Genomic DNA, 18,231 nt, shown 5'->3' on the forward strand with positions numbered 1-18,231 from the left:
AAAAATGTTAAAGGGTGTTTTTAAAAATTAAGGTTTGCTTGAAAGAGATACTATTATCTTTTTTACGTCTAGTAAGGGGTATTGAAATACAGCAGATATGGAGAACAACATCGACTTGGAACAGAAGAATGACCCCTAACAACTTAGAGCTTAGACAAATTCGAGAGTTTACAAAGACTGCCAGACACGATGTTATGTTAGAAATACATTTAAGTGATGTTAAAATAAGTATTCAGATACAAAATTTTGAAGACAGGAAACTTCATAATATTCATATTAAATTTTCAGGATCTTCTGGACCGGAAATCATTGTATAATGCCTAAGATATCATGGCAAAGAAAATTTTACAAGCAAATAAAATGTACTTTAGTTCTCACAACGGTCACCAATCTTTATATACCCTTAGTCCTCTGCCAAGTGCAATTAAAGCCATTTTATGCTTACTGATTTCCTTATGACACACACAAAAGAACCTAAAAGACAACATAAATTCGTCTGATAAAAAGTGAGCCTAAAAGCTCCATCTAGAGCACTGCGGGTGGAGCTCCATCTAGAACACTGCGGGTGGGGAGCGTTGGTTTTGCTATACCATTTCCTCTTGTAATTTTGGCTTCTTTGTCATAAGCTTCTTTTTCAAAGCTGGCTTTTAGAGCCCATTGGTTGCTGATATTTACTGATTTTCAGTTTTTAAAAAGTCTATTCCTTTAAAAATGCTCTAAAGTTTGTCAAACCTCAGGGGTTAGATACCTTTTTGAATGTCAGTATTTTTTCTGAAGGTTTAACATCTATCAAAATAGAGAAAAAACACCTTCAAAATAAATAAGCCTCATTTAAAATTTTACACATCTTCTAAAGGGACCTGTATAGTATCCATTGTGTAGACATGACAGTACTGGATAAAAGTGAGTATTAGACCCAGCTACTTTGGAGGCTGAGGCGGGAGGATCCCTTGAGCCCAGGAGTTTGAGGCTGCAGTGAGCCATAATTTGACACTGCACTCCAGCCTGGGCAACAGAGCGAGATCCATCTACAAAACAAGACAAACTGAATACGGAATGAACAAAATAAAACCTATTGTATATCCCTGCTACCAGAAACACATATATTTTATTGTCATCTAGACCTACAAAGCTTGAAATGATTTATAAACTGTAAATTTTAAAAATTGGAAGCTTATGACAAATGAGATCACAGAGAGGCACGAAATTACAATGAGAGGGTATCCTATAAAACATCAGGTCCATCATTTGAAGCACGAAAAATTGGAGCTTAGAAAATTAACTGGCCGTGCATGGTGGCTCCCAGCACTTTGGGAGGCCAAGGCAGGAGGATCACATGAGGCCAGGAGTTTGAGATCAGCTTGGCCAACATGGTGAAACCCCATCTCTACTAAAAATACAAACAATTAGTCGGGCGTGGTGGTGCCCGTCTGTAATCCCAGCTACTTGGGAGGCTGGGGCATGAGAATCGCTTGAACCCGGGAGGCAGAGGTCCTAGTGAGCCAAGATTGCGGCACTGCACTCCAGCCTGGGTGACAGAGTGAGACTCTATCTCAAAAAAAAAAAAAAAAAAGAAAAAGAAAGAAAGAAAGGAAAGGAAAAGAAAAGAAAATTGGCTGCTCATCACTGAACTAAAAGTTAAGAAAAGAGGACCCTAACCCAGTTCCTGGCACCACCCACTCCCCCAAACCCTGCTTCCCTTGTGTTTCTCATCTGTCCCATGGGGATAATTCCTGTCCTGCCAACTCCCAAATGAGGAGATTTTAAAACTGTAAAGTGCTTTAAAAATGTGAAGAATTGCTATTATTAGCTGAGGTCAGCCAACCCATTCAGTGACTCACCAGAGCTGACATCTCCTGGGCTTTTTTCCCAAAACCAGGCTGCTGTTTATTACAAATCATAGATATTAAAGATGGAAAAAATATCACAACACAGCCCTTTTAGGAGAATAGGAAAATCAATCCTCCTCCTACTCCCAGCCCCACATAAAACAAAATGCTTGGCAGATCCAGGAGTTTCTATAAGGAGCTTGAATATACAGGAAGTCCACAAATTACAAATGATTTTGTGTTCCAAGAGTTCATTTCTGGGTGGGTTACGAGATGAAATATAGGACACAGAGTTATATTTGACATTAACATAAAGAACACATCATTTTTAGTGTAAGTCAGTCCCAAACATTGCGTAGGACACACTTATACTAAAAAAAAATTACTCATCGTTTATCTGAGATTCAAACTGAACTGTGTCCTGTATTTTTATTTGTTAAATTTGGCAACCCTATCTCTGAATCATTTGGATCGATTTTCCAACCTTCAGCTGTGAGGTCTCGGAAAGAACCCTCACCCTGTGAGTCTGGAAACACGACTGCAATTTCTGGTTTTGTCAATTACTAGTTCTGAGACTTCAGGCAAGTTATAATTCCTTTGCTTGCAAAAAGAGACCAGGAAATTAATACACCACGGGACTAAGTGGGTCAATACAACATGTGGAAATACGGTACATTGAGCACAAAAGCAACACCACTTTGTTATAGTACCCTACACACATGAAAAGAGCGATTTGGTTTTTAAGTCAGGCCACACAAACCAATTTTAAAAGTTGGTTTTCCACAAGAAATTCCCTGGCTTTAGCAAGTTCCTATACCATACAAAGCGCCCCTTTCCCACATCTGAGAACGTTTTGAGCCATGTATGGTGGTCTTGTCCACTAGGCAACCCTGTATCAGCCCTCCACCCTGTCATCTTTGTCCATAAAGCACGGCTTGTGACTTTGCACAAATGCTTTTTTTTGCTCACATGTACATACTTTGTTGCTAAATAGTTGATTATTTTACATAAATTAGTGCAAACTAAAAGGCTGATACCAACGATAGGAAGCACTGGCTTCGAAGCGTTTCCAGCATCCCCAAACAGCTCCTTAAACCCAATCCTATGTTGCAATTCCCAAAATTGTGTCTCCAACCTAGACTTCTGAATCACCAATGCTTGACCCCCGACCACACCTAGGTGTCCCAGCAACTCAAATTAAACATGATTGAAGCTACATTCATCTTCTAAAACTACTCCTTGGTCTCAGTGATGCCATCACCTTTAGTCGCTTATGTTAGAAATCTGAGAATTGTCAACAATTCTCTTCTTTTACATCTTTAAATCCAACCCATCACCAAGACCAAGATTCCCCTTGTGAAGTGCGGCTCCTACCTTCCACTTCTCATCCCCACTCCCATCATCAGGCCCAAACCCCCATCCTCTCTCTCTCATGGACACTGCAGCAGCCTCCCAGATTTCCTCTCCTTGCTTCTGGCCTCATTCCCCGCCCCCACCCCCATCCCCCACCAACAACCAACCCATTCACCATATCGCAGTCTCTGGATTATCAAACAAAAAACCCAGAATCAAATCACATCACTCCACTGCTTAAAAATGTTAGTGACTTCCTATCAGGTTCTCTGCAGTTTGGTGCCTGCCTCCCTCATCCCATGGTAGCACCAGCATCATGTCACACCCAGTATTCTGGCCTCTCACAATTCCTAGAGCACAGCACTAAGCTCTCACCCACCCCCAGGCCTTTGCACATGCGGTTCCCATTGACTGGACCACTCTTCCCCTGACTGGTACCTTCTTATCCTCTAGGTCTCAACTTAAGTATAACCTCCTTCAAGAGACCCCACTCCCTGGGCCATTTTTAAAATTATGGTAAAATTGACAAAGCATAAATTTTACCATTTTAACTACTTTTATTTTATTTTATTTATTTTATTTTTTTGAGACAGAGTCTTGCTCTGTTGCCTAGGCTGAAGTGCAGTGGTGCGATCTCCGCTCACTGCAACCTCTGCCTCCTTGGTTCAAGCAATTCTCCTGCCTCAGTCTCCCGAGTAGCTGGGATTACAGGCACGCACCACCACACCTGGCTAATTTTTATATTTTTTAGTAGAGATGGGGTTTCACCATGTTGGCCAGGCTGGTGTCAAGCTCCTGACCTTTGGCAATTTGTCCATCTTGGCCTCCCAAAGTGCTGGGATTACAGGCATGAGCCACCGTGTCCAGCCTTTAATGCCTTCTAAGTGATATTAAGTGCATCCACATGATTCTGCAATTACCACCACCACCCATCCCTAGAAATTTTTCATCTTCCCAAACTGAAACTCAAGGTCCATTAAAAACTAACTCTCCATTCCCCGCTGGCCCCAGCCCCTGGCAACCACTGCTCAATTTTCTGTCTCTATGAACTTGACTATTCTGGGCGCTTCATATATGTGGAATCACAAAATACTTGTTTGTCCTTTTGTGTCTCATTTATTTCATTTAGCATAATGTCTTCAAAGTTCATCCATGTAGCATGTATTAAAATTTCCTTCCTTTTTTCTTTTTCTTTTTCTTTTTTTATCTTTTCTTTTTCTCTTTTTTTTTTTTTTTTTGAGGCAGAGTTTCACTCTGCTGTCCATGGTGGAGTGCAGTGGTACAATTTTGGCTCACTGTAAACTCCGCCTCCTAAGTTCAAGCGATTCTTGTGTCACAGCCTCCCGAGTAGCTGGGATTACAGGTGCCCACCACTACACTTGGCTAATTTTTGTATTTTTAGTAGAGACGGGGGTTCACCGTGTTGGCCAGGCTGGTCTTGAACTTCTGGCCTCAAGTTATCCCCCAGCCTTGGCCTCCCAAAATGCTGGGATTACAGGCATAAGCCACCGTGCTCAGCGAAAATTTCCTTCCTTTGTAAGGCTGAGAAACATCCTAATCATATGGGTACACCAATTTTGTTTATTCATTCATTCGTCAGTGGATGCCTGGGTTCCTCCTAGGCCATTTTAAAGTAGATCTTCATTATTCTCTTAGAAATATCTTATTTTTCTTTAAGGCCTTTATCACAGATTATAATTCTAATATCAAGTTGTTTCATATCTCTTTTGTTCAATATTTTGTTCAGTCTCTGTCTCTCATTGCACTCTCAACAACCCTGTAAGCTCCCTGAGGGGAAGGGCATGTCTGCTTTGCTCCTCACTATGTTTACTGCCAGCACCTGGCAATGTAGTGGGTATTTAATAAGTAATTGTTGAATCACTGAATGAAAGAAAATCACTAGGCCACCAGAAGGCCCCTTGTCTTTAGAGTCACTGTGGACCATGTAATCAATTGTGAAGGTGAGCAAATGCATACTTATATCCACACACACATATTTGTAGCTCTCTGGGCACAAAACATTCCTTTTATAACATGTCAGTCTATTTGCAACTAGCACACATTTCCATGGCCTGTATTTTTTTTGAAGAATGTATCACGTGCAAAAGTAGCTAGTGTGTTTGGCAATATAAAGAAATTAAGTATTGACAAATAATACAATATGGATTTTTTTTATTAATTTTTTTTTTACAATTAAAAAAAATTGAGACAGGGTCTTGCTATGTTGCCCAGGCAGGTCTCGAACTCCTGAGCTCAAGTAATCTGCCCACCTCAGCCTCCCAAAGTGCTTGAATTACAGGTGTGAGCCACCACACCCGACCGTAATATACATGAAAAACATTATGCTAAGTGTAAAAAGATGATCACAAAAGACCACATATCATATGATTCCATTTACATAAAATGTCCAGAATCGGCAAACCCACAGAAGCAGAAGGTAGATGAGAGGCTGCCAGGGGCTACAGGGACAAGGTGATAAACCAGGCACAGCTAAAAGGTACAGGATTTCTGTTAGGGGGTGATGAAAAGGTTCTAACATAGATTGTGGCAACAGTTGCACAGCTATGTAAATATACTAAGAACCATTGAATTGTATATTTTAAAAGGCTGAATTGTATGGTACATGAATTAGATCTCAATATAGTTGTTTAAAACAAAAAATCCATGTGTGTGGAGATGGGGAGTGGCTGGAAAAAGCTTAACCTCCCAATTAGGCAAAAGACAAACAGGATAGGGAGGGGGACTAGGGGCTGGTGAGTGGCAATAGCTGCAGCAGCAGCCCTGGCAGGACAGCCTGTGGGTTACAGACCACCCTCCTGTCAATGAAGTCAAGTCCTCTGCTTCCTGAAAACCGTCTCTCTTTTCTAACAATGTTCTTTCCCCCAAACTAGGAAGACAGGCAAACGGTAAACACAAAGTTCTCTGAACCAAAGCCTTATATGTATGTTTCTGAGGAGGCTCTTTATAACCTAGTTGCAAGCGATCTGAACACAGCCCAGCGAATTTCCAGCTTTTGAAACTCAGATTTCCTTTTGCGACCCAGGTTCTGCTGAGAAAGTTATCTTTGGCTCCTCTCTCTCTCACACCCCACATCCCATCTGTCCGGAAGTCCTGTTGGCATTTCGATCTATCAAAATAAAAGTTGCACGTATGCCTGTGTCCGATCCCATTCTGTCTGTGTCCTTTCTCCTCTGTCTTTCTCAAGAATCTGACATCTCAGCCCCACAGCTACCATCCTGGTGGACGCTACCACCCTGGGAAAAGCTTCCACCCTCACTTGCCTGGCTTTGCCTCCTGCTTGAACTCCCGGATTGGGAGCCTTCTGCCTGGGCTGGTCTTCACACAGATCATACCGCTCCAAGGAGCAATGTCCTGCACTGAGCCGCCATCTTCCAAGAAATCAAAGCCAAAGTCCTTACATAGCCTGGCAAGCCCTGCAAGACCTGGCGCCCCTTCCTCTCTGCCCTTACCTCCTTCATCTCCTTCCCTTCCCCACTTACTCATTAGAGGAACAGCTAGATAAGCCAAGCACTCTTACCTTAGGGCCTCTGCAGCAAGTTATCTGTCCCCTCTGCATGGGACACTCTTTCCCCAGAACTTCCTCCGCCACCCTCTCTCCTCCTGAGTGTTTGCTCAAATATGACCTTCTCAAGGAGGTTCCACTGGCCACTCTATTTACAATGGCAACTTGCACGCTTGCCCTCCCATTCTCTTGGTCCCAGTGACCTCAAAGATTCAGGGCACGTTAGCTGCTACTTACATCACCATTCACAGCCTAAGGTTCTCAGATTGACTTTTAAGAATTTTCATGTTGTTCTACACAAGGGGAGAAAGCCTAAGACTGATAACAAAAGTCTAAATGCTCTTAATGCAGCTGAACTAGACAAATAAAGTATCAGATCACCAAGAGAGTAACCATGTTAACCCCAGTATTCTTTTTGTGGCTGTGGTTGGCATTAAATAGGAAAGTGGGTGGACACCTAGGGATAGTAGTATTTTTGGTTGGCTTCAAGCTTTGATGAGTTTTTTTTGTGTTTTGTTTTGTTTTACTTTAAAAACCTGCTTTTTAAACATGTAAATCCTTATTTGGCTAATTTTCAGGGCACAGTGTGAGTATAAACTCATATGAGAGTCTATTGTTCGCTAGAAACTACAGATTAAGGTGACTTTAACAGACTGACGTCTAATTATTACATAAAGGCGTCTGGCTTTTATACCAGGACACCTATAAGCACGTTATTATAGAGGTGGAACATTTGATAACTCTGCCATGCTACAGTCTGTAACTGACCTTTTGCCTTGCCATGGATTCTATCCTAAGGGGAAAAAAAACCTGACATCAAAAAAAAAAAAAAAGTCAATTCTATGGAATGTCATCTCTGGAAGGTGGCTGTGGTTAGCAGAGATGGCCAAATAGTAGGGCTACAACCCTGGGGTTTTTACACCCACCCTGACACAGAGGAAAGAGTCACCCATATCACAGACCAGTTGGATGATAGAATGGCATATGACGGTCATGGTGGTGCGTGCCTGTAATCCCAGCTACTTGGGAGGCTGAGGCAGGAGAATCACTTGAACCTGGGAGGCGGAGGTTGAGGTTGCAGTGAGCTGAGATTGCACCATTGCACTCCAGCCTGGGTGACAGAGCGAAACTTCGCCTCAAAAAAAAAAAAAAGAAAGAATGGCATATGACCGCCAGCTCAGTGAGAGCAGCTGCAGGTGAAAAGGAGAGGCACGTGCTGCCTTCAGGTGTCTTCAACACCACCCTCCTCCCACATTCCCTGCATTCTTATTTCCATGCTACTCTGGAGGAAAGCATGGTAATAAATACTATAATACGTGGCCCTGCCCATCTTATTTATGAAGGATACATTTTACCAAACTGAATAAGGGGGGCTCAAAAACTGACATGAACAAACAGATATGTGTATGCCCAGGTCCATGGCAGCATTAGTCACAATAGCCAGAGGTGGGCCAGGCACGGTGACTCACACCTGTCATCTCAACACTAGGAGGCCAAGGCAGGAGGCTAGCTTGAGCCCTGGAGTTCAGCCTGGGCAACATATCGAGACACACACACACACACACACACACACACACATTTTTTTTTTCTTTTATTAGCTGGGTGTGGTGGTGAGTGCCTACAGTCCCAGACATTTGGGAGGCTGAGGCGGGAGGATGGCTTGAGTCCAGGAGTTCAAAGCTGCAGTAAGCTATGATCACACCACTGCACTCCAGCCTGGGCAACAGAGTGAGACCTTGTCTTAAAAAAATTTTTTTTAATTGAAAAAATTACAGTAGCCAGAGGTGAAAACTACCCAAATATCCATCACAGATGAATGGGTAAACAAAACGTGGTATGTGCATACAATGGAATATTATTCAGCCCTAAAAAGGAAGGAAATTCTGACTCATGCTACAACATAGGTGAAACTTAAGGACATTACACTAGTGAAATAAGCTAGTCATAAAAGGGCAAATATTGCATGATTCCACTTAACCTGAGATACTGTAGAATAGTCAAATTTGTGGAGAAAGCAGAATAGAGGTTACAGGGACCAGGAAACAGGAAGAAAGGGGTAGTTACTCTTTCATGGGCACAGTTTCTATTTGAGATGATGAAAAGTTCTGAAGGTGGATGGTGGTGATGATTGCACAACAATGTGAATGTACCTAATGCCACTGAACTGTGCACTTATAAAGGATCAAAATGGTAAATGTTATCTATATTTTACATTAAACAAAAAAAAGTCAGGCGCAGTGGCTCACACCTGTAATCCCAACACTTTGGGAGGCTAAGGTGGGCAGATCACTTGAGGTCAGGAGTTCAAGATCAGCCTGGCCAACATGGTGAAACCCCGTCTTTACTAAAAATACAAAAATTAGCCAAGCCTGGTGGCTATGCCTGTAATCCCAGCTACTCAGGAGGCTGAGGCAGGAGAATCACTTGAACCCAGGAGGCAAAGGTTGCAGAGAGCTGAGATCGCACCACTGCATTCCAGCCTGGATGACAGAGCGAGACCCCATCTCAAAAAATAAAAAAATAAAAAAACTCCCATGAAATAAACTTCTACACCAAGAAGACAAGATCATGAGGAACCTCTCCTCCTCTCAAAGTTGTACTGGTACAAATCAGAGCACAGATTTTCTTTTAATTCTTACAATCTTTGTAGTCTGATGACTTCACACACTTAGAGTCCTTATTGTAACAAAAGTTCTGGAGGTTGCTGGGTGTAGTGGCACATGCCTGTATTCCCAACTACTCGGGAGACTAAGGCGAGAATCACTTGAGCTTAGGAGTTCGAGACCAGCCTGGGTAATATCTTGAGACCCTGCCTCTAAATTAAAAAAACAAAAACAACAACAACAAAAACTGGAGGTTGATACAGCAGCTACTAGTGCCTGACTTAGAGGACTCACACTTTAATTTTTCAATATAAAGATAGGGGCATTATTTCCCAGCATGAAATGTACAAAACCTACCCATCTCCCCAGGTGAGTGAATATTTAAACCACCCAAGCCAAAGGGTTACCTATGTTGTTGTTTGTTTGTTTGTTTTTGAGACGGAGTCTCGCTCTGTCACCAGGCTGGAGTGCAGTGGTGCAATCTCAGCTCACTGCAACCTCCGCCTCCCGGATTCAAGCGATTCTCCTGCCTCAGCCTCTGGAGTAGCAGAGACTACAGGCATGCGCCACCAGGGTTTCACCATGTTGGCCAGGATGGTCTCGATCTTTTGACCTCATGATCTGCCTGTCTTGTCTTCCCAAAGTGCTGGGATTACAGATGTTAGCTATGTTCTTATAGAAAATGTTAAGTGTTCCTTCTGGATCTACAGATCATGCACAGAAATCTCAGAGGATCATGTCAGTAACTCACTAAGTTCCAGGAAGAGAAAATAAGGATGCGTACATGAATCACACCACACTCTATAAAATAAATAGTGCATCCAATCCATGGAAGCTTCCCTAAACAGTAAGAATATACATTCTGATACTAAGTGAAGGACAGTATTTGGTGCCTGAGGGTTTCCAAAGAGGATTTTCTAGTGCAACTCAATTTCAGTAAAGGTTAGAAAACTGTTTTCAAAAGCCACCTGCACTAAATCAAACAAACCGCAACTCCAGTAGAACAAAAGCCACTCAGCAGCAAAGTAACAAAGCCATAAATGACAGCCCTGTCAATAAAGACTAAGCTACTAGCCAAAGGTCAGGCTCCACAGTACTCATTGCAGAAGTGCCAGGCTTCTCAATCACGCTGGGGGGGATGGTGGCCTTCACCACTGAAAGCCTGCCCAGGAACACAGGTGACCCTCCCCTCCAGGAGTCAATGTCAGACTGAGAGCTGGTTTCCCACTCCATCCCCACCACAGCTCCCATGCCCATTTGTCACCTATTAAATGCAAATATACTAGATTGAAAGACTGATAAAGAACACAGATCTTCAGAGTGGAAGTGGCCTGGGCTGTCCCCCAAGACCTGAGGAAACCATCCCTCCATGCAAAGAGGGACAAGGTCCCAAGCAGGAAGAAAGCAAACACCCGATCTGCTTTCTTTCTTTCTTTCTTTCTTTTTTGAGATGGAGTCTCGCTCCGTCGCCCAGGCTGGAGTACAATGGCAAGGTCTCAGCTCACTACAGCCTCTGCCTCCCAGGCTCAAGCAATTCTCCTGCCTCAGCCTCCTGAGTAGCTGGGACTACAGCGCATGCCACCACACCTGGCTAATTTTTGTATTTTTAATAGAAATGAGGTTTCACTATGTTGGCAGGCTGGTCTCGAACTCCTGACCTCGTGATCCACCCGCCTCGGTTTCCCAAAGTGTTGGGATTACAGGTGTGAGCCACTGTGCCAGGCCTCTGATCTGCTTTCTCACCAAAGAAGAAACCCAACTCAGGCCCTCTGTGAACCCCACAGACTTCCATGAAGCAGAGAGGTAATTCCCCCAGCATAGTCTAAAGATGAATGAATGAAAGGAGCTATATCAAGGTTCTCTGTCATTAGCAACGCCTACCCAGGATCCACAACTAAGAAAACCACACAGGGAGCAATGAGCCTTTCAAGAAGCCACAGGGTTCAGAAACTGTTGAGTTTTAAACAGGTAGTAATTAAAAAGCAAAACAAAACGAAACAAAAAAACCAGGAGTGTGGGTCAGACATGGTGGTTCACACCTATAATCCCAGCATATTGGGAGACCCAGGTAGGAGAACTGCTTGAGCCTAAGAGTTCAAGAGAAGCCTGGGCAACATGGTGAGACCCTGTCTCTACAAAAAAAAAAAAAAAAAAAGAAGAAAAAAAAATAGCTGGGTACTATGGCACACCTGCAGTCCCAGCCACTTGAGAGGCTGAGGTGGGAGAATCACCTGAGCCCAAGAGGTCAAGGTTGCAGTGAGCTATGTTCATGCCTCTCCCTTCCAGCCTGGGTGACAGAGCAAGACCCTGTCTAAAATAAATAAATAAAAAAAATTAAAAATAGAAAAACAGGAGCGTGGAGGATGAGGGAGAGAAGAGACCAACTGATGTGACGGGTAAAGGGGGCTCAGGAGCATTCCACGGGCTTCTACTGTGCAGGAAGGGGTAGCACCCAGGTGAGACAGTAACCAGGCCCCCTCACAAGTTCTCCTGCAAGATTAAGAGGCAAATGAGCACTCTGGTCCTCTGAGCCACCAGGGCTTAAGAACAACAGTATAGATCGGAGATTTAGAACCTGCCCCTGCTCTGGGGAACTCTATCTTTCCAGTGCCTGGTGCAAATGGGCACTGATGTTTGCTAAATAAATACTAACTTTTAGAATGATTCCTGTTTCCTACATAGCCCAGGAGAAAGGCAATGGCTGGGTGAGTGATATTTACAGTCATAGCAACAACACAACAATGTATTAATGACTACCTTTTACTGAGCTGTGTGCTAAGTCCTCTACCTAAGCTATCTCATTTGGAACTCATCACACAGCCTTGTGAGGCCATACTATTATTATCCCATTTACAGATGAGGAAACTGAAGCCTAGAGAGGCAAAGCAACTTGCCCTAGGTTATGCACCTAGGAAGCTATGAGGCCTGCTTTCCAACCCAGGTCAAAAGACTCCAAGGCTGGCAACCTCTGTTTCACTGCTGCCTCTGGACTGCTTGCAGGGACCAGTTATGAAACATATTTCTCATTGTGGAAGGGTTGGGCAACAATTTATTTAAAAGTGCAATGCATTTATAAGTATCAAGGAAAGTACTAATATGGCCTTAAAGATTCAGATGATAAAAAGTTATCTGTTTTTTAAGAAAATGAGGCTGGGTGCAGTGGCTCAAGCATATAATCCCAGCACTTTGGGAGGCCACTCTGGTAGATTGCTTGAGGCCAGGAGTTTGAGACCAGCCTGGCCAACATGGTGAAACCCGTCTCTACTAAAAATACAAAAATTAGCTAAGCATGGTGGCGCACGCCTGTGATCTCAGTTACTTGGGAGGCTGAGACACAAGAATCGCTTGAACGAGTGAAGAGGAGGTTGTAGTGAGATCACACCACTGCACTCCAGTCTGGGCGACAGAGCAAGACTCTGTCTCAAAAAAAAAAAGGAAAATGAGAAACAAGACTAATATATACATATACACACATATATATACATGCTCATATCTATATACATACATGCACGTATATATGCTTTCAGAATCTTCCTCCACAATACCAGGTCTTCAGTGACAGAGGACCTCAAAAGATCTTAGATTTGGTATTACTTTTAGCTGGGCACGGGAATGGGGATTCAGGAGTAACTTGGTTAACAAAATGAAAAAGATAACCTATCTTCTTTTTATGGTATTAACACTCTTCTGGCAGCAAATTAATTTTTACTTAATAAGTAACAAAAAACCTACAGGCATGAATACAATTAATCTAACTGAATGCCAACAGACCTGAAAACTCACAAGATACCTAAAGACACCACTAAGAAAAACTTTCCAGGAGACTAAACTAGAACCAAGTATAGAGATAAACTCTAAAATTAAGTGCTTAAGCAATTTGAAAGGCATCTCTTTTTAGAGAGATTTGGGACAAATTGTTCTGGGGCCAGGCACAGTGGCTCACACCTGTAATCCCAGCACTTTGGGAGGCCAAGGCAGGAAGATTGCTTGAGGCCAGGAGTTTTAGATCAGCCTGGGCAACATAACAAGGCCCTGTCTCTATCTTTTTTATTTATAAAAAAATTTTAAAAAACAACTTGTTCTGGTACCTAAAAAGCAAGTTCCTCTGCATTCATGAGTGCATCGGTCTCTCTATCAGTGACCGACACTAAAGAGCAAAGGTAACTACGAAAAATCTCTCTGGAGTTGTAAGAATTACCTGCATTCTGTGAATGTTGCTTATAAAAAACTAAAATAGAATTTTAATTCGTAAGGCAATAAAATCTTAAAAATATACCAGATACCTGCAATAATAATATTTTTAGATATCAGTCTAATAAAGAAAGTAAGAAACCAACATTCAAACACTGACTATATATAAAGAACATTCATATGTTCTCCGATTTAATTCTTTCAACAATCCAAAGAGATTGATAATATCTTCTCCCCTCAACAGAGCAGCAAACAGAGGTTCAGAAAACTTAAGAATTCATTTAAGGTTATACAATTAACAAGTAAAAGAACTGAAATCTGTGGGCCTCTAAATTCATATATTTTCCACTACTCCTTGCTTCAAAAGGAAGGAAAAGAAAGAGGAAGGAGGAATGGACGGGAGGAAAGGAAAGGAACATTCTACAGCCAGATCTGGTAGTGACTCCATTAGCACTAAGATGCCCTAGACTGAAAATCAGATTAAACATAAAATCAGTCCTGAACTTGCCTTACCACTGAAGACTTCTTTTTGCTAAGCCATTTGCTTTACCACATTATTATTTTTAAACTTCTATTGAACAAAAAACAAAACAAAACCTCTCCCAGTTCTATCACTAGGATGTAATAACATGTGCACACAGGTGTGTGTGTTCCTTAAAATCCATAAGGAAAATTTGAAAGGAGCCAGAGCTGACCTCACACAGGTGGCATCTGTGTTGGACAGTAATAACCAAAAGAGTCTTGCTCGGCCCTTAATAACCCACACAAAGAATCACTAAAAGTTACTAAAATACAGCCACTGGAAAATGACGAATGAACAAAGTGGTTAATGTTCTTTCCCAAAAGTATAGCAAGGAAAACTCCACTGCATAATGAAAATCATTAAGAGAATTCAGAGGAGTTAACTGCAGGCAGGCGTGACTTCTCCCCCAGAAAGTAATCAGCTAATAAGCATTAATCATCTTGTGCACAGTCTGTGCATTTATAATAGGGTTTAATAAAGCCTTCAACAACAGGCCCAGAATTAATGAATGGCATCTTAGGTCTAACACAAAAGTATTCCTTAGCCGATGAAAATTAGCGCTTCTACTTCACATTTGTTGTTGTGTCCCCCATTTATACGGGCTCGTATTCACTATCCCTGGAGGCTTTATCACGCGTGGTTTTTTTAGCTTTTGTTCCTGAAAGCAGTTAACCTTCATCGATAACCTACCGTGTGCCGGGTGATCTCCAAACATCCCACTAGTTTTTTCTTTTTTTAGTTTCCCATGGATAGTGGCAAAATTTTGAAGGCAATGCAACCAGGAAGACGGGAGCGAATATTTTCTCACGCCAACAGGGAGGCAAGTTTCCGGGAGAGGAACTCGGAGGCGTCCGGAGCTACCCAGGAAGGGCTTGCAGCCCCCCAAGGGCAGCGCGTGCAGGCCAAGGGGGTCGGGTAGGGTTGAGCGGGGACTCACCGGGCAGAAACGCGGCCCAAGTCCCCCTTACTTTTGCGTGTCAATCCCTCTTCCCCATTTTGCATCCTTACTGCAACCCAGTCTCCCCCGTACAACTGTCACGGATCTGCGCTCCGAGCACCGCCCCCCACCCATCGCCGCCACCAACCCCCGGCAGGGACCACAGGCACACGCCTCCGTCGGAAAAGTTGGGCGGACACTTCAGAACTTTTCTTTCACTTTGGGGAGAAGGAGGGAGTTGGAGAAGTGGGGGCGAGGGGTGTTAAAGCACTGGGCCATTCTCTGCAACATCTCCCCGCGCCCCGCAACCAGTTGCCCCTCCGCGTGCACACAGCGAGGTGACAGCGCCGGGCACCAAACTGCTGAGGGAAGGAGATGCCTGCAGCCATCTCAGCGGGGCTGGCGGACGCGACCCGACAGTCACCGGAAAAACAGTGGTGTCGGTCTTCCCCATCACCTCCCCTCCCCATCCCACAATAAAGCGCACGGAAGATGTCTGGGAGTACCTGGCCCTGCCGCAGGAGCTGGGGAGGAGAGCGATCTCACTCCCTCCATCCCTCCCGGCAGGTGGGCCGCAGTCAGATACGTTTGGCCCATAAGTCCTTTTCGGACACGTTGGCATCTGCTCCCAAAGAGCGCCCCAGCAGAATCCGGTCACCGGGGTCTTCCAGAGGGGCGGTAGCCACCGCACAGCAGCCAGCGGCATCCCCCAAGGAGCCGCAAGCCCTACCTGGCTTAACCCCCAGACATGTGTGTCGCTACCGATCGAAGAACCCAAACACCCCGAGAGTTCCCTCCTCTAGGCAGGTGAAAACCCCACGGAACTCTCCGCAGCGCTGCCTGCCCAGCCGGCAGTGTCTCGCCGTCCCCGAGGCCTGGGGGGCTCCCAGCACCTCCACCCAAATCCCATCTGTGCGGGCTCGGGCGTCCGAGGGCGCGGACAGCTGCTGCCGCCGCATTCCGGATCTCCAAAGTGAGTCGGGAGCGGCCAGGGAACCTGCAGGACACCGCCGGGCCAGCGGGCTTGGGAAGGTCTGGGGGCCCCCGGCGACGCACCCGTGCTTACCTGGCGTTCGCTGGGCCCCGGCTGGGGCATCCGCCTGGTGCGCGCCGCTCGGAGCGCTCGCTGCGCACCTGGCCGCTGCCACCGCCCGCCCGGCCCCAGCCCTGGGCGCCGCGCTAGCGCTGCATGGCGCACGGGGCCTGGCCGGGGGCCCGGGGAAGCGTGTCTAGTTGGCGGCGGCACCTCCGGCTTTCGCGGCTCGCTAGTGGCTCCCCCGTCTTTCCCCGCCCCGCGTCCGTGCACCCTTCCTCTGCAGCCGCCCTTTTCCCTCCGCTCCGCCGGACCGGCCAAACTGGTTTCTCCGCTCGGGGAGGTGCCTCTGGTTTCCCTCCAGCAGCCGCGGCCGCCGAGCCCCGCTGGGGCTGGGGCTGGAGGCGGGCTTGGCCTTCTCCCCTCCCTCTTTCCCTCCCTAGCGCGGAGAAGGGCTGGACTGCAAGCCCCGGGGCGACCCGAGGCGGCCCAGGTCCAGCTCCTGCCCCACGCCCACCGTGCGTCCTGGAGTCATGTGGGCACCTCTTTCAGTCTTCCGAGCCCAGCCTGCGACCCCCTTGCCTCGCCCAGCCTGAGACCCAGCTGCTGCAGCTGCTCTTAACTCCCCGGGGGCCGCACTCGCCACCCCACCTCTCCAGCCCAGCGTCACTTTTCCGCCGCCCTTGGCTGGCTTGGCCGTCACCCCGGGTCGAGGACTGAGCCAGCCTGGAAAGCTGGCGGGGCCGCGGCGCGCCCGGCACCTGAGCTCCCTCAGTAAGGGGAGCTGTGTCCTCTTGATGCCAAGTCACGTTTGGGGACCGGTCACCGAATGCGCGTCAAGGTTCGCCGCGTGGAGGGTGAAGAAAGAGGCTGCGCCTCAAGACTTCCAGAAACGTATCCTGAGATTGCAGCCAGCAGGCTTTCTGCCGAGTCCAAACGCTCTCGAGTTTTTTTGGGTTTGGAGTCAAAAGGAGTTAAAGTGCGGCCCGTGAACCACGCGGTGTAGGTGGAAATTTTGGACTCAGCGCCTCTTTGCTGGCTGGTGTCTGAGCGGGTGAATCGTGCCTCCCTGGCAGTATAGACATTACCCTCCTTCTTGAGTAGACTTTTGCCGCTCCCCGACTATGGACCGAGTCGTTGGGATAAGAATGGAGGAAAATCAAAGATCAGAGTCTGCTTAAAATGCAGTAGGGAAGCCAGGACTCCTACAGGATTCCCAGTCACCTAGAGGCTCACATCTATGCCCAAGAGTCCAGACTCCCAACTGGGTCATCACAGAGGCTTCCTACAGGAGGCCCTGCTTGATGGAACTCAAAGATCCACAACTTTAGGGATCAGAGTTGTGTGGAGAGGGTATTCAACGGGTGGCCGACTGGTTGGATCTTGTCTGATACCAACCCTGAGGCTGCTCTAGGCTTCTTTTTCATGAGTCAAACTTGATCTCTGACTAGGTGCTGGTCAGTCACTCAATCTGTCCAGGCCTCAGTTTCCTCATTTGTAAAATGAGATTGGACCAGATGGTCTCTTCCAGCACTTATATTCTGAAGCTAACGACAGAACAAAGGTACCGATGCAAGAGAACATAGGGCCTGTTAGTGACATTGGTTGATCTAAGACATTTAGACTTGTTTTTGGTAGCACCTGCAAACCATTGACAATTTAGGACCAGAGGATAAACATGATCAAGGTTGTGTTTTAGGGAAAATAATAGGGAGATAGTCTAGAGAGGATAAAACTGAAGATGGGAGGATCACTTAGGAGGCTGGGACAGCGACATACGGAGGAGTTGCCAGGGGAAGTAAGAAGGAGGAAATTCAAGGGACACCACAGAAGAGAGATAGGGTACGAAGTGGCCACAACCTGCAACTGACTGGGAGAGGGGAGCAATGGAAGGTGAGCCAGGTTCTCAAGACTGGGTTATGGCATGCAAGAAACAGCAGACTCCAAAGGAGGGAAGCCATTTAGGAAGACTCTGCCCCTATCTGGATAATCGCCAGCAAACCTAGGAATCAAAAGGGGATTCCAGATTAAAGGGGGCACCCCCTCCTTGCAGATCCACTACCAAGTGCTCAACCTGTCTGAGAAAACGTTACATAGAAGAGATCAAACGAGGACGCATCCAATCCACACCTATACCTAGATCTGGTCAATACCATTCTGATGTCTGCGTTTATTTACTTGTTTATTTATTTATAGAGACAGGGTTTCACTATGTTGCCCAGGCTGGTCTCGAACTCCC

At 45.7% G+C, this 18,231-nt stretch overlaps 1 protein-coding gene across 5 annotated transcripts in view; it reads right to left on the reverse strand.

Annotated features, from left to right (window-relative positions):
* Positions 1–16,853, reverse strand: part of ATP8B1 (ATPase phospholipid transporting 8B1) — a 155,465-nt gene extending 138,612 nt beyond the window's left edge. Inside the window, exon 1 of one of the 5 annotated variants that reach the window (XM_063653741.1) lies at positions 14,713–16,853. The gene's annotated coding sequence lies outside the window, so the exon portion shown is untranslated. The remainder of the gene's footprint in view (positions 1–14,712) is intronic. The other 4 variants (XM_054461198.2, XM_063653744.1, XM_054461200.2 and 1 more) reach the window with 4 other exon arrangements.
* Positions 16,854–18,231: the final 1,378 nt, after the last annotated feature.

This window comes from Pongo pygmaeus, chromosome 17 (genome assembly GCF_028885625.2).
Source record: "Pongo pygmaeus isolate AG05252 chromosome 17, NHGRI_mPonPyg2-v2.0_pri, whole genome shotgun sequence".
Taxonomy (NCBI): Eukaryota; Metazoa; Chordata; class Mammalia; order Primates; family Hominidae; genus Pongo; species Pongo pygmaeus.